This window comes from Bison bison, unplaced genomic scaffold (genome assembly GCF_000754665.1).
Source record: "Bison bison bison isolate TAMUID 2011002044 unplaced genomic scaffold, Bison_UMD1.0 scf7180017864302, whole genome shotgun sequence".
Classification (NCBI taxonomy): domain Eukaryota; kingdom Metazoa; phylum Chordata; class Mammalia; order Artiodactyla; family Bovidae; genus Bison; species Bison bison.
Genome location: NW_011494874.1, coordinates 705,222 through 721,230, shown reverse-complemented (window position 1 = coordinate 721,230; position 16,009 = coordinate 705,222). Strand labels below are relative to the sequence as shown.

The window sequence follows — 16,009 nt, the reverse complement described above, 5'->3', positions numbered from 1 at the left end:
TGCCCAGCATTGGCTCCCCTGTGGCCACCGCTCTGCTTGGAGCCTTGGAGAGCTCTCCTTCTACCGCTTGCAGGCATACACCTGCGGTCACACTTCACACTTCACTTCACTGCTTCTTCATCCTGCACGAGCCCATGTCCCTGTTTCATTCTGAGCCCTTACACCTGCTGTTCCCTGCCTGGAACGTCCCCCACTCTGCTCATCTGGCCATTTCCTGCTCAGAATGTACAGCTTTGTGGAACCTGTCACTTCCCGAGTCAGCGCCCTGGGTTCCCCTTTACGCTCAGCTCGTCAGGTTCCTGCTGTCTCTGGTTTACATCTGTCCACACCCGAGAGCAAGGACCACAGCCATCCGGGTCATCGCCATATCCTGGGGCCTCACACATGGCCTGTATTCAGGAGGTAGCTGATAAACATAATTACTTAGCTGATCAAAAGCGGAGGCTACGACATAGCACTCCCCACCCTCCTCCCCAGCTCAGCCCTGCCTGCCGCCGCTGGGGGGCTACTTTGCTTTCCAAAGGCGGTCTCTGCTTCCACACCCCCACCTCTGCGGTTGGCTCCTGCTATTCACCACCCCAGGACAGATGCCAACCATCCCCTCCTTCTGCCTCTGAGGCTGGGTCTCCTTTTCTGCCCACCCCAGCCCACGGTGCTTCTCTGAAAACGAGGCATTCTGGATTTAGCAGTTGTCACATTGCATCAGACATAGAAAGTCGGTGTTCTTGGAGGCATGGGGGAGGTACTCAAGGTGTGCTGCTGGATGAATGGAAAGTCAGGGCCGCTGGAGGAGATCCTGGAAGGTTAGCATCAGATGCTCTCTTAGGCCCATTGCCCCTCAACCGGGTGCTTTCCTGAGGGGAAAACAGCCGGGGATGACTCTTCCACAGCTGTGTGAGTAGTAAGTATCACTACACCCCGTCCCCTGAGGCGATGGGGTCTCATCACCAACCCTGATACTCAGCACCCAGTAGCTGATGCAGCAGGACACCTTCTGGGTGCCACAGTGGCCCAGATGCCAATTGTAGCATCCGGTCACCAGGAAACTGGCTGGAAAGCAATGGAGTGTCCCAAAGAGGGTCAGAGAGACCCTTGGTCCCCTGGTGGCCCTTGGGAGGATGAAGCACGATAAATAGATCTTTTTGTTTCAAAGTCTAGATCTCTCAAAGCAGCAGATTCAGTTGTTCAGCCTGGGAAGTCATTGGCAATGGCGTTTCCCAAAAAAGCAGTAGGAAGCTATTGCGTGGATGTGGGGCTCCCTAAACAGCCATAACAGTCCTGGATCCTGGAGTGGGCTGCCATTCCCTTCTCCAGTGGACCACATTTTGTCAGAACTCTTCACTATGACCCATCCATCTTGGGTGGCCCTGCCTGGCATGGTTCATAGCTTCCCTGAGTTACCCAAACTTCTTCACGATGACAAGTCTGTGATCCATGAAGGGGATAACAGTCCATAAACAGGTAGAAAAACTGGGGCTTGCCAAGGTGGAGGAGGGAACATGGGCATTCTCCAGGAGGGGACTGGCGAGAGCTAGAGGGGGTGCCAGGGCAGAGAGAAGGCCCACAGCATCATTTGGAAGAAGACGTGGCACCCATTCCAGTCCAGGGGCAGCAGGTACCCTGAATTCAGCACAGGCTCCATCCAAGGCGACCAAGCTGAACCGGCCAAGAAGCAACATCCCTGGTCACTTGGTTTAAAAGAGAAAGCGGCCAAGGGTGGCCCCTGACTGCTGAAGGCATCCTGACCTGTGTTGGGCCCACCCTGGGGGACTCCAGCTGCACGAGGAAAGAGCCAGGCATGCCACAGTGGGAGGCCTGGGGTCCTGCAGGAGTCTCCTTGGAGCCCCCAAAATCCACATCCCTCCCTGGCCCCGAGGTCAAACCTCCACTCCACGAACAAGTCAATACAGCAAACACCGTGATCTCAGGGTGATCTCTGCCCCTTGAAGCAGAACACGAGAGAATGGCCAAAACAAATTTTCCCCCACCTCAGATCTTTCATTTGGGCCCTCGGCGTCCCCGCCTGCACCCCACACCTGCCGGCCACCTGGTCAAACGCCATCTCTGACCTCCCTCAGCTCTTCTAGGAGTGGCTGCCCCCAAACCTTCCGAAACAAAGCCTGACTGTAGCAGCAGGTAAATCACACCTTCTCCCCACACTCCAGGCAGGATACTAGCGCAACCTGCCCGGGAGGCACCGTGACCACCCCCATCTCACGGCTGACAAGCAGGGGTCCCCAGGGGTACAGTATGTGCTGGGGTCACACACCAGTGAGCCACAGAGCAGGTGTCAAACCCTGACCACCCCCAGACTTCCAAGGCCTCAAGATTCCGGGTCCTCCACCCCCGTCCTGCCTTCCTCCACGTTCCCAGCTGTCTCTTCAGTCCCTTCCCCGGGGCCTTCTCGGGGATTCCTCCCTACCCAAGGGAGCCTTCCAGGTTCTCCCCAGCCTGACGTGCCCCTGGCCCCTCAACTCTAAGCAGTGCATCTCGACCACCTGTCACCACGACCCCGTTAGAAAGTTTTACATGACTGCCCGGCACAGGTGTGCTTGATAAGGGACTAGTGATCCATTCTACATCCTTCCATTTTCTTTGAGATGCTCTTCCACATAAAACGTCCACCAAGAGTGAACCCCAAATCAATCCATGGACTTTAAGCGCTAATTATGTGTCGTTGGAGGTTCATCGACTGGAACAAAAGTCCCACCTGGTGGGGGTGTGCGTGGGGGGTGGGTTGTGGGGAGCCTGTGACAGGCGAGTAGTAGAGGGGAGCTCTGTACTTTCTGCTCAGTTTACCGTGAGCCCAAAGCTTCTCTAAAAAAATTAAAAATACACATTTAAACAAACACTCTTCTGGCCTCACTACACTGCTTTTACCCCTGGCCATCACCTGCAGAGTTGAATGTCCTAGAGAACTTGATCTTGATCATGCTTTTGGCCCACTTTTTTTTTATTCCTCTTGGTGCTATACCAGGTTATTTAGATAAAATGAGTGCCCTCCCCTGGGTGGCTCACTGCTGGGGTTTGCTGGGACAGAGAGGAGTGGGAAGATCGGGAAAGTCCTGAGCAAACTGGAACAAGTTGTTCCCCGGAGTTCCCCTCGCAGCCAAAGCTCCGTTAGCGCCATGGAGTCTGACTTCTAACCCTTGAAAAGAACCTTGCTCAGAATCCACAGGAGGTGAACAGACGTGGGCCATTGCTTTATGAAGATTATTCATATCGATGGCCCCTGTGCACCTGACCATGGGGATGCTTCCATAAATGCTGACTGGGCTGCATGGGACTGGAATGGTTTTAAATTCCATTCCTAAATGAGGGTCTCCTTTGTATCTCCTCAGCCCTCACCCCTTCCATGAGGATACGACTTCCAACACTCTGGCTAAAGAGCCACACAGCCAGAGGCAGAGCAATAAATGGATCTGTTCCCTGTCCAGGGGGCCAAGTCCAGTGACCGCACGTGGGGCTGTCCTGACATGGTCAGATGATACGCTTGACCTCGGAACTCTCCTTCTAGAGAACCTCAATTTCACAGCACGGCACTGTGATCTTGCTTTAGTGAGACAGATCATGACCTTGCCTGGTGGTCCAGCGCTTAAGAATCATCTTCCAATGCAGGAGTTTCAAACTTGGGTTTGATCCTTGGTCGGGGAACTAAGATCCCACATACCAAGGGTCAATGAAGCCCAGGTGCCCCAGTGAAGATCCCGTGTGCTGCAACTAAGACCCAACACTGCCATAAATAAATAAACAAAAAGAGTCATTGGTGGGGGAGTGGAGGAGTGTGCTGGTCTTCCCAGAGCACATGATGACCTCAGGCATTTCATTCCCCTCCTCCCCTCCTCGCCAAGCACAACCACATCTGCAGGGGCCATATGCATTCCAGGTAGGCCAGCTCGTGCCGGTTCAGAGTTTTCTTAGAATAATCTGAATTCTCACAACTGATGTTAACAATCAAAGAGCCAGAGAAAAACCTGTCTTTTGCAAGACATGTTAAAATCTCTCAGAAGGCCAGCAGAAGCAGAGATGCGAAGATGTCCACCAATGAACTCCTTTTGGCATTTTAATCCAAACAACCAGATACAGATATAGCATATTGAAAAGCAGAGACATTACTTTGCCAACAAAGGTCCATCTAGTCAAGGCTATGGTTTTTCCAGTGGTCATGTATGGATGAGAGAGTTGGACTGTGAAGAAAGCTGAGCACCGAAGAATTGATGCTTTTGAACTGTGGTGTTGGAGAAGACTCTTGAGAGTCCCTTGGACTGCAAGGAGATCCAACCAGTCCGTTCTGAAGATCAGCCCTGGGATTTCTTTGGAAGGAATGATGCTAAAGCTGAAACTCCAGTACTTTGGCCACCTCATGTGAAGAGTTGACTCATTGGAAAAGACTCTGATGCTGGGAGGGATTGGGGGCAGGAGGAGAAGGGGACAACAGAGGATGAGATGCTGGATGGTATCACTGACTCGATGGACGTTGAGTCTGAGTGAACTCCGGGAGTTGGTGATGGACAGGGAGGCCTGGCGTGCTGCAACGGGGTCGCAAAGAGTCAGACACGACTGAGCGACTGAACTGAACTGAAGCTTTTTTAAAATATTTATTTATTTTTGGCTGAAGTGGGCTTCATTGCAGCACACAGGCTTACCTCTGGCTGCCGTGAGTGGGCTTCTCATTGAAGCGGCGTCTCTTGTTGCAGAGCATGGGCACGCAGGCTCAGCAGTTGTGGCGCACAGGCTTAGCTGCCCTGCAGCGTGTGGGATCTTCCCTGACCAGGGACCGAACCAGTGCCCCCTGCACTGCAAGGCGGATTTTAACCACTGAACCACCAGGAAAGCCCCAGATAAATGCAATTTTAAAAAGCTACTGGAATATAATAAGTATATCAACATTTCTGCCTACCGTTGAGCATTGGATTTTGTTGGGAACTGGCAGCTACTATTAAAATAGAAAAATGTTGTACTATGGGCTGACTTGATCTGGGCAGTAAGATGAAATTAAATACATTTTTCTATATTGAAAAAAAATAAGGTTGCTCCCTGTGGCTCAGACGGTAAAGACTCCACCTGCAACCAGAAGACCAGGGTTTGATCCCTGGAGAAGGGAATGACAACTCACTCCAGTATTCTCACCTGGAAAATCCCAAGGACAGAAGAGCCTGGTGGGCTGCGGTCCATGGGGTCACAAAGAGCCAGCCACGACTGAGCGCACACAGCAGCAACAGCCTCTGTGGTCCCTGCCATTCCTTACTATTCACACCGTGCTGCCGCTCTTGCTCTAGGGGGCTAAGAAATTTCCAGAATTACACTGATTCCTTTACACTGTACACCCTACTAAGGGGTGATCTCAATTTACTTTGGTTCCCACTTGTGTTTCAGAGTCTATTTCATGTCTTTAACTCTCCCTCCCTCTTTGGTAGCCCTGTAGAGTTAGTGTCCCTATTTTACAGGATAATAATAGCTCAAAATGCTAAAAAGACTTGCACTAAGTCACACAGTAAGCCAGAGAGCTAAAATTATTTATATTTGCCAAGGAACTTTTTAACTTAAAAAATATAGACAAGCACAAAACAGTGAACAAATTCTATAAAACTATACATGTAATTGTTAACAATATTTATGATATATATCATATTTAATTGTGGGAATGTGAGGTTTTATATATTTTGTATGTATATAGATATGTTCAATATATGTTGATAAGGGTGAAAGAGGACAGTGAAAATCTGGCTTGAAACTCAACATTCAAAAAACTAAGATTATGGCACCTGGTCCCATCGCTTCATGGCAAATAGAAGGGGGAAAAGTGGAAGCAGTGACAGATTTTCTTTTCCTGGACTCCAAAATCACTGTGTACAGTGACTGCAGCCATGAAACTAAAAGATGCCTGCTCCTTGGAAGACAAGCTATGAGAAACCTAGACAGCGTTTTAAAAAGCAGAGACATCACTTTGCCAACAAAGGTCAGTATAGTCAAAGCTATGGTTTTCCAGTAGTCATGTACAGATGTGAAAGTTGGACCATAAAGAAGGCTGAGCACCAATGAATTGAAGTTTTTGAACTGTGATTCTGGAGAAGACTCTTGAGAGTCCCTTGGGCAGCACAATGATCAAACCAGTCAATCCTAAAGGAAATCGACCCTGGATACTCATTGGAAGGACTGATGCTGAAGCCCGAAACTTTTGCTACCTGATGCGAAGAGCCGACTCATTAGAAAAGACCCCAATGCTGGGGAAGATTGAAGGCAAAAAAAGAGGAGCAGTAGCAAAGGATGAAGTGGTCAGATAGCATCCCTGAGTCAATGGACATGAATTTGAGCAAATTCTGGGAGTTAGGGGAGGACAGAGGAACCTGGTGTGCTGCAGTCCATGGGGTCTCAAAGAGTCGGAAATGACTTAGTGACTGAACAACAACATAAATACATATTATATGGATTTACAGTGACTTGGGTTATTGTAGGCATTTTCCCCTTACTGTGGTGAAATAGACAAAACATAAAATGTACTGTGTTACCCATTTTTAAGTGTATGTTCAGTGACATTATATAATATATGTTGTTGTGTAGCCATCACCTCTGTGCATCGCCAGGACTTTTTCATCTTCCCAACTGAAACTCTGTCCCTATTAAACACTAACTTTTAGGAATGGAAATAGTTCTTGCCATATCAGTAAACAAGGATGTAACAGTCGTCAGCAATTCCAGCCTTCCAGTGTGAGCCTAAGAGCATTCGGGAAGGAGAAGAATACCTGGGATCTAACGGCCAGATTGCAGCCACTCCCTATGGTGAGCCCCGGGGAGCTTGGGGCGTGAGAAACACAGGACACTGACCCAGGATTGCTGAGACGCCCACGGAATGATGCCTCCAGTGAGCTCAGACTCTCCCATTTTTCCCTTCGTGGAAAAGTACTAAGTTCCTTAACTTGGGATATCTGGTTTTCTTTAATTAACAATGATATTTTGATGCTCAGATTACCTGCCCTTCATTGTAAAGCTTCTGTATAACCTGGTTCCTCCCCTCACCTCCTTGAAGCAGTTCTCTCAGGGTTACTTGAGATGCTATCTCCCAGGCTTGAAGTCCTAAAAATTCTCACCAATAAAGCATAACCCTCAACTTTTAGGTGATGAATATTTTTTAAGGTTACACTCTCTACTACTCCTCCCCCCTCTTCAGGCCCTGGCAATATCCTTCTACTTTCTGTCTCTCTGAATCTGCCTACTTTAGGAACCTCATATAAGTGGACTTACACAGTATTTGCCCTTTTGCGACTGGCTTGTTTCACTTAACTTTCACTTAGACATTATGCTAACTGAAAAAAATCAGTCATAGCTTTAAATTCTGACTGTGGTTTTAAGGTAGCCGAGGTGTGTGTTAAAAATAGCCATGAACTTTGTATATACCTAGCAAGAGAGTATGAAATGTGAGTGACCTAGCCCAGAAGACTTCTTTCTGCATGAAATACCCAAACATACAAGCAGCCTTTATGAGCTAAACTAAAAAAGGAACTCTGAGCTCAGACTCCTTGCACATGAAGCTCAGAATAGCTGTGCTTAACTTACCAAGTATAACAGTACAAAATGTCATACTGGGAATATTGAATGTGGGAGTCGATCACCCAAGGAAAAAAATCTCTCATCTAATTTAAGGGAACTCAAAATGAATCCATTCTCTCGTTCAGAATTCTGCTCTGCAAAAGTCCCATCTGGTACTAACTATATTTACTTAGATAGATCAGTACCACAAAAGAAAGGTTATTTAGAGCATCTTGTTATGGTTTTCTGGATGATTCTTCCATCTACGAGAGAATGCAACAGAGACACAGGAAATTGACCCTAAATATGGACTATATTTTGCTCAAATGTAAATGTAGAGACATCACCCTTCCAGTCAAGAAAACAATCGGACCTTTCATACATGACACACACAGCCTCTGCAATCACCCTGGGAAGTCCCTGGAGCAGCAGGGAGTGTAAATGAGGGGACTGTAAATGAGATAAGCACAGGTTTCATGATGGGGGCCAAGATACAGGCTAGCTTCACGCTGTCTGACGTCCACATCGTGGGGAAAAGTCAGATGGGCAGGGGAAAGCAGTTTGCTGAGCTTCACCCACTCGCTGGAACTCACTGTTCTGTTTTCACACTGAGCTCTGCTTCCTTGGTGACCTTCACAGTGTAACCTTTCCCTGCCTCAGTTTCCTCATCTGCAAAGTAAAGTCACAACAGTCCGCCTCCGAGGACACAAAACCGAGTCAGCGTACGTGCCCCACACAGGTTGTCACTGGGGTGCTTTGCTGACGTTTCAGGAGTCTTGTCTTCCGAAGTGGATGCTGAGCAAGGGCCGTGGGTTGTTTGAGGTGGGTTTTTTCATGATTATTATTCACTTATTTTGGCTGTGCTGGGTTGTTTTTGTTGCGCTCGGGCTTTCCCTCCTTGCGGTGAGGAGGGGCTCCTCTCCAGCGCTGGTGCAGGGGCTGCTCATGGTGGTGGCTTCTCTTGTCTCAGAGCATAGACTCTAGAGCCCATGGGCTCAGTACTTGCAGCTCGCAGACTCCAGAGCCTAGGTTCCATAGCTGTGGTGCACAGTTTGAGCTGCCCCACAGCCTGTAGGATCTTCCCAGACCAGAGATCAAACCAGAGTCCCCTGCATTGCAAGGCAAATTTTTAATCACTGGACCACCAGGGAAGCCCAAGTTGTTGGGTTTTTTTTTTAATGTCGGTTGTGAGTTGAATTGCATCCTCCCGAAAGACATTAAAGTCCCGACCCTGATGAAACTGAGTGAGGCCTTGTTTGTAGCTGCCGCTTGCTGCAGATGTAATCAAGGTGAGGTCAGGGCTTCTCCAATGGCCCAGAGGGAAAGAATCCGCCTGCCGATACGAGAGACATTGGTTTGGAAGATTTCACATGCTGCAGAGCAGCTAAACCCTTGGCCACAGCTATCGAACCTGTGCTCTAGAGCCCAGAAACCGTGCTCCAGAGCCTGTGTGTTTCACAAGAGAAGCTACCACAATGAGAAGCCTGCTCACCACAACTAGAGAAAAGTTTGTGCGGCAAAAAAGACCCAGCACAGCCAAAACTAAATAAATATATGTATCTAGATAAATATAAAGATGAAGTCACACTGAACTGAGAAGGAGGGTGGTGTCCTTAATGCATCATGCCTGTTGTCCTTCTGAAAAGAGACACAGAGACAGGCACACAGAGAGGAAAAGGCCATGTGAAGACAGACACTCGGAGGGCAGGTCACACGACGGAAGCAGAGACTGGAGTGGTGCAGCTGCCAGTCAAGGACTGCTGGCCGCCCCCTGCGGGCCTTGCCAACACCTCTGGCCTCCAGAACTCTGAGAGACTAAACCTCTGTTATTTAAGCCAGGCAGTTTGTGATGCAGCAGCACTAAGAAACTAACACAATGCCGTAAGTGTTTAAATTCCCGAGAGCTGGCACACGGAGGGCATTTGATGTGTATCAGTTGAAGGAATGAACCCATGAATAGATGCGTGAAGAAAACAGGGAGGCAGGCGATGGGAGCAACAGGACAGATGTAGACACGGGTGTCCACGCACACCTGGATGGACAGGCGTGACACTGGCTCTCGTCCACGAACACTCACGCCCCATCTTAGGCTCTGAACGACAGACAGTTGGTTCCTGGCAAAGCTGGCATGTGGGAATAGGTCCCCGTGTGCCAAAGCTTCCAACTTTCCAAAGAACCAGAAATCTGGGGTTTTAGGAGAAATCTCCAAAGTTCTTAGATATTCGTTCACAGCAAAGTGAGTGTACAAGCACCTCCAGAGGCTCAGCTGCATCTCTCACGTCTGGCTCAGCCTCAGGCAAGAGACACAGCGTCTGCCTGATGAAAACCACTGGCATAAAATAGGCATCATTCGTAGTCTTGCAGATCTTTGGAGAACAGCACTAAGATAGGGACCTACAGATAAGTCTGTCCTTCCTTCCTTCCCCCTTTCTACTGTCAGGGAAAATAATCAATAAACAACTCATCATAGGTACAGAAAAGGGTTTTATTTGAGCCAAACTGAGGACTACAGCCCAGAAGCCAGTTTCCCAGATTACTCTGAGAAGCTGCTCCAGAGAAACATGGTTTCCAGCACAGTTTTAGGTCTGGCCAAAACAAAGAACATCACACAAGTCAAGAATATATTCCCTCAAGATTTCAAAAATCAAATCAGTACATACCCAGCGAGTCAGTATGGCCTCGGCACCTGGGAGGGGAGTCTTATCATTGAAAAGAATATAAGCATTGGTGCTCCAGAAAGGGAGGCATTTAACCTTTGTTTTTAACATGGACGTTCTTTCATTCTGGTCAATGCACCCTTTTCTTCAATAATTAAAGCAGACGTATAATGCATGCTTGGTAGACCGCAAACAGGCTATTCTAGTCAGCGTAAGACTCAAGCTAACTCAAGTTATAAGCCAGAATGACTCACCTGTACATCAATATGTGAAATTTCCTGTTATCATTTCCCCTTTTTTGATTGTAAATCTTTCTATGGAAAGCCCTGATGATCAAAATATTTGTCCCTCGGGGCTTCCTTGGTGGCTCAGTGGTAGAGAATCCACCTGCAGATGCAGGACACAGGTTCGATCCCTGATCCGGGAAGGTCCCGCATGCCACGGAGCAACTAAGCCCACGAGCCACAGCTGCTGGGCTTGTGCTCCAGAGCCCGGGAGCCGCAACCACTGAGCCCTGGCGTCCTGGAGCCTGCGCTCTGCAACAAGAGCAGCCACTGCAATGACAAGCCCGTGCATCACAACCGGAGAAAAATCCCGTGCAGCAGTGAAGACCCAGCACAGCCAAAGATAAAGAAATAATTTAAATTATCTAAAATAGATTAGTCCTTCAATGCCAGGGTGATTTCTGCCTGCCTTGGGGCTATCATGTCCCTTGATCATAGATCAATCTCTTTCCTTTGCGCTTTTTTTTTTTTTGTATTTTTATTTTTTATAGGAAAAGAGTTGCCTAGTTATCCTCATTTGGGGGTAACCAATTGAATGTAATGGATATATATCGATGGGGGAAACATAAGCTATATGTATTATCAACTGTTATCAAATTGTCACACAAACATAATACTTGTGATCTCAGCAGTAGATAATGCAAGCAGTGATACGTATTATGAGTAGCTTGATAGGAAAATAATGATAGCATATATTATAAACACAATAATCATCTGTAAAGCAGAGTGGGAAGAAACATCTTATTCCTGAAGGATGCTAACTAAACAGGTCACTTAAGGGTCAGTTTTCCTTACGTCTTGTAACTACCTTGCCTTTGGGGAAGTTATTTCTAGGCAAGTCTCAATTTCTCCAGAGGTACTGATATAAGTAGAACAAGAAGTATGCGCAATAGCAGAAACGGCCCCTTGTTTAGCCAGTAGACCACCCAAGGCCACCCCATTATCTAACACTACTTTGGGTAAGGAATTCAGGATGTCTGTTATGCTTCAGTGTTTTTTGCAGTCTCTTCAGCTATTTGACCAATGGTAGCTGATAGATTTCTAATTCTCTCTCTGTTTACATATATTCTTGTGTTCAGAACAAAAATATTTTGCTTCCAGGGATCTTGGCCTTCCCAGGTGGCACTAGTGGTAAAGAACCCACCTGCCTATGATGCAGGTTCAGTCCTGGGTGGGGAAGATGCCCTGGAGGAGGGCATGGCAGCCCACTCCAGTGTTCTTGCCTGCAGATCCCATGGACAGAGGAGCCCGGCGGGCTGCAGTCCACAGGGTCACACAGAGTCGGACACGACTGAAGTGACTTAGCACACATCTTGGTGTCTTGTTAACGTGGACCTCTTGACTCTGTAATGAGGACAGAAAGGAAGTTCATCTATTTCCTGATGTGTAGACAATGGGGCAACGTAATGTCCTAGTAAACATAAACCTTCTGTTTGTCAGCTGTTGAGACATTTATGTGCCCGTCCTTGGGAAGCTGAATCGGTTCCAATACCACATGTGAAGACAGAACCTGGGGAGCACAGGAGATCCTCGCCAGGGTTCTCCCACTGATAGCCTCATGAACTCAGAGTTCTGTCAACACAATTTTATTAAACTATAGATCACTTCTCTTGTAGGTTTTCCAAAGATCAACTAGACTCTTGATATAAAGAAGTTGCTAGCACAATTTCTAGCAACTTTTCTCTTTAAGACATTTTTCAGTTGAGTAAGGAATAGGGCAAGGGTGTCCTGGGGTAAATATGTCCAGTCTCTGAGAACAGAGGATGGTATCAGACAGGGGCGGGCATGTTAGTATGTTGGAGAATCTGAACCTGAAAGGTTAGGTCAGAGGGCAGGTGGCCTGGGTGAGTGGTCATGTTAGGAGAATCTGAACGGTCGTGGATAGGTATTACGAGGGGCTTATCCCAATAACTCTATTGATGACAACTTTACTAGAGCATTTTCTTCCCACCCTGAATATTGGAGCAAAAATATAGCTAGAAGTAAAACAATAACTTTCCATTATGATAGGAAGACAAATGTTTGATAAACAGTTCGACTGAACTAGTAGGATCAGTCTCACAGGCCTGACCCAGATTCTTCGGCCAGCTGTTTGCCGTTGTCATCTTCGTATCCTGATGAGGGTGTCATTTGAGCTTAGTTACTTGAAGTCAGGTGTCAGAAATATGGAACAAAGTCCACTCAGGTGGAGAGGCCTTGTGTGTGTGTGTGTGTGTGTGTGTGTAGGTTCAAGATTCTTTTTTAAAAACTGAAGTACAGTTGATATGCAATGTTGTCTTAGTTTCTGGAGTACATCAGAGTGATTCAGTTTTACATGTATATATTTCCCTTTTTCATACTCTTTTCCATTATGGGTTGTTACAGGATACTGACTATAGTTCCTGTGCTCTACAGTAGGACCTTACTGCTTATCCATTCAATATACAGTCACTTGCATCTGCTAATCCCAAACTCCCAGTTCATCCCTCCCCAACTCCGCATCCTCCTTGGCAACCATGCGTGTTTCCTCTGCATCTGTGAGTCTGTTTCCGTTTCTGTAAGTCAGTTCGTTTGTACCATAGTTTAATTCCACGTATAAGTGATACCATATATTTGTCTTTCTCTTTCTGATTTGCTTCATTTAATTAATTATCTCTAGGTCCGTCCACATTGCTGCAAATGCCATTATTTCATTATTTTTTATGACTGAATAATATTATACATATGGATATATTATGTAATAGTATACATATGGATATATATATAATGTTAGGCTTCCCTAATGGCCCAGACAGTAAAGAATCTGCTTTTGATGCTGGAGACCTGGGGTCAATCCCTGAGTCGGAAGATCCCCTGAAGAAGGACTGGCTACCCACTCCAGAATTCTTGCCTGGAGAATCCCATGGACAGAGGAGTCTGGAGGGCCATGTTCCATAGGGTCCAAACAGTCAGACACGACTGAAGTAACAGTATATATATGTATATATATATATATAGTATCTTCCTTATCCATTCATCTGTTGATAGATATTTAGGTTGCTTCCACGTCTTGGCTATTGTAAATAGGGGTGCATGTGTCTTTTTGAAATAGAGTTTTGTCCAGATATACACCCAGGAACGGAATTGCTGGATCATACAGCAACTCTGTTTTTAGGTTTTTAAGGAAAATTCATACTATTTTTGATAGCAGTTGCACCAACTTACAATCCCACCAACAGTTTAGGAGGGCTCTCTTTTAGAGGAGGTTTTTAAAATTAGATGTGGGCAGGAGCAGCGGCGCCGGGTCTGGAGTGGAGGTGCTCCAGCCGTGTTGTTTTGAGCGGTTCTCGCTACAGCGCCAGGGCAAGTCCGGTTCGTGTTCGTCCGCGGAGATCTCTCATCTCGCTCGGCTGCGGGAAATCGGGCTGAAGCGACTGAGTCCGCGATGGAGAGAGAAAAGCAACAGTTCTGTAAACTCTTTATTGGTGGCTTGAGCTTTGAAACTACAGAAGAAAGTTTGAGGAACTACTACGAGCAATGGGGAAAACTTACAGATTGTGTGGTAATGAGGGATCCTGCAGGCAAAAATCAAGAGGATTTGGTTTTGTGACTTTTTCTTCCATGGCTGAAGTGGATTCAGCCATGGCCGCAAGAAGTCATTCAATTGACGGGAGAGTGGTTGAGCTAAAACGTGCTGTTGCAAGACAGGAATCTGGAAAGCCAGGGGCTCATGTAAGTGTGAAGAAGCTGTTTGTTGGTGGAATTAAGGAAGATACTGAGGAACATCATCTTAGAGATTACTTTGAGGAATATGGAAAAATTGATACCATTGAGAGAATTACTGACAGGCAGTCTGGAAAGAAAAGACGCTTACTTTTGATGACCATGATCCTGTGGATAAGATTGTGTTGCAAAAATACTATCAATGGTTATAATGCAGAAAAGAAAGGCTTTGTCTAGACAAGAAATGCAGGAAGTCCAAAGTTCTAGAAGTGGAAGAGGAGGCAACTTTGGTTTTGGAGATTCTCGTGATGGTGGTGGAAATTTTGGACCAGGACCAGGAAGTAACTTTAGAGGGGGATCTGATGGATATGGAAGTGGCTGTGGATTTGGGGATGGCTATAATTGGTATGGAGGGGGACCTGGAGGTGGCAATTTTGGAGGCGGCCCTGGTTATGGAGGAGGATATGGTGGTGGAGGACTTGGATATGGCAACCAGGCTGGGGGCTACAGAGGTGGTTGTGACAACTATGGAGGAGGAAATTACGGGAGTGGAAATTACAATGATTTTGCAAATTATAACCAACAACCTTCTAACTATGGTCCAATGAAGAGTGGAAATTTTGGTGGTAGCAGGAACATTGGGGGACCATATGGTGGAGGAAGCCATGGTCCAGGAGGCAGTGGAGGAAGTGGGGGTTACGGAGGGAGAAGCAGATACTGAGCTGCTTCCTATTTGCCATGGGCTTCACTGTATAAATAGGAGAGGATGAGAGCCCAGAGGTAACAGAACAGCTTCAGGTTATCGAAATAACAATGTTAAGGAAAATCTTATCTCAGTCATGCATAAATATGCAGTGATATGGCAGAAGACACCAGAGCAGATGCAGAGAGCCATTTTGTGAATGGATTGGATTATTTAATAACATTACCTTACTGTGGAGGAAGGATTGTAAAAAAAAAAAAATGCCTTTGAGACAGAGTCTTAGCTGTTTAATTGTTGTTTCTTTCTAGTGGTCTTTGTAAGAGTGTAGAAGCATTCCTTCTTTGATAATGTTAAATTTGTAAGTTTCAGGTGACATGTGAAACCTTTTTTAAGATTTTTCTCAAAGTTTTGAAAAGCTATTAGCCAGGATCATGGTGTAATAAAACATAACGTTTTTCCTTTAAAAAAATGTAAGTGCATGTGTAGAGTTAAGAAGCTGTTGTACATTTATGATTTAATAAAATAATTCTAAAGGAAAAAAAATAAGAGATGTGAATCCATGAGTCTATGCCTTCTATTAATAGTTTGGCAACACATGGATTAGTAAATAGTAACTGATAAGATCCTTTCTGATGTTGCTGCAACAAATCTTTTATGTCTTTTCCAATAAATAAAACCTCCAGATTATAATCCATGATCTTTAAGGATTTCATCTTCCAAGAGCTCACAGTGAAAGGGGCTAGCTACTAATTTTTCATTTTCCTTATGTGTTTTAATAAGGCCCTGACAATAATGTAATATATCCCCTTGGACTGAGGTTGGTCCATTTTTCCCTCATCTAATCACAGGCCATCCTGTTAATTCTTTCAAAAGGACATGGCTCATGCTCACCAAAAGGCATAGGTCTAAGGCCAAGAGGCTCTAGGAGAAGAGCTTTTGGCCGTGAAAGAACTGTTTCTGAAAGTTTTGCCAGTTGCAACTTGATGGTGCCACTAGTCCTTTCTACCGATGCTGAAGATGTGCACAGTGAAAAGGCCACGTAATTGGAAATGTCACATTAGATTTAATTATTTGTGCAGTAAAATGTGTTTCCCAATCACTGTGTAATTCAGAAGGACTTCCCCAGACAGGAATTATTATCTTTCCTATGACAGCAT

General features: G+C 46.2%; 1 pseudogene; it reads left to right on the top strand.

Annotated features, from left to right (window-relative positions):
* Nucleotides 1-13,794: 13,794 nt before the first annotated feature.
* Nucleotides 13,795-15,389, top strand: LOC104996929 (annotated as a pseudogene).
* Nucleotides 15,390-16,009: the final 620 nt, after the last annotated feature.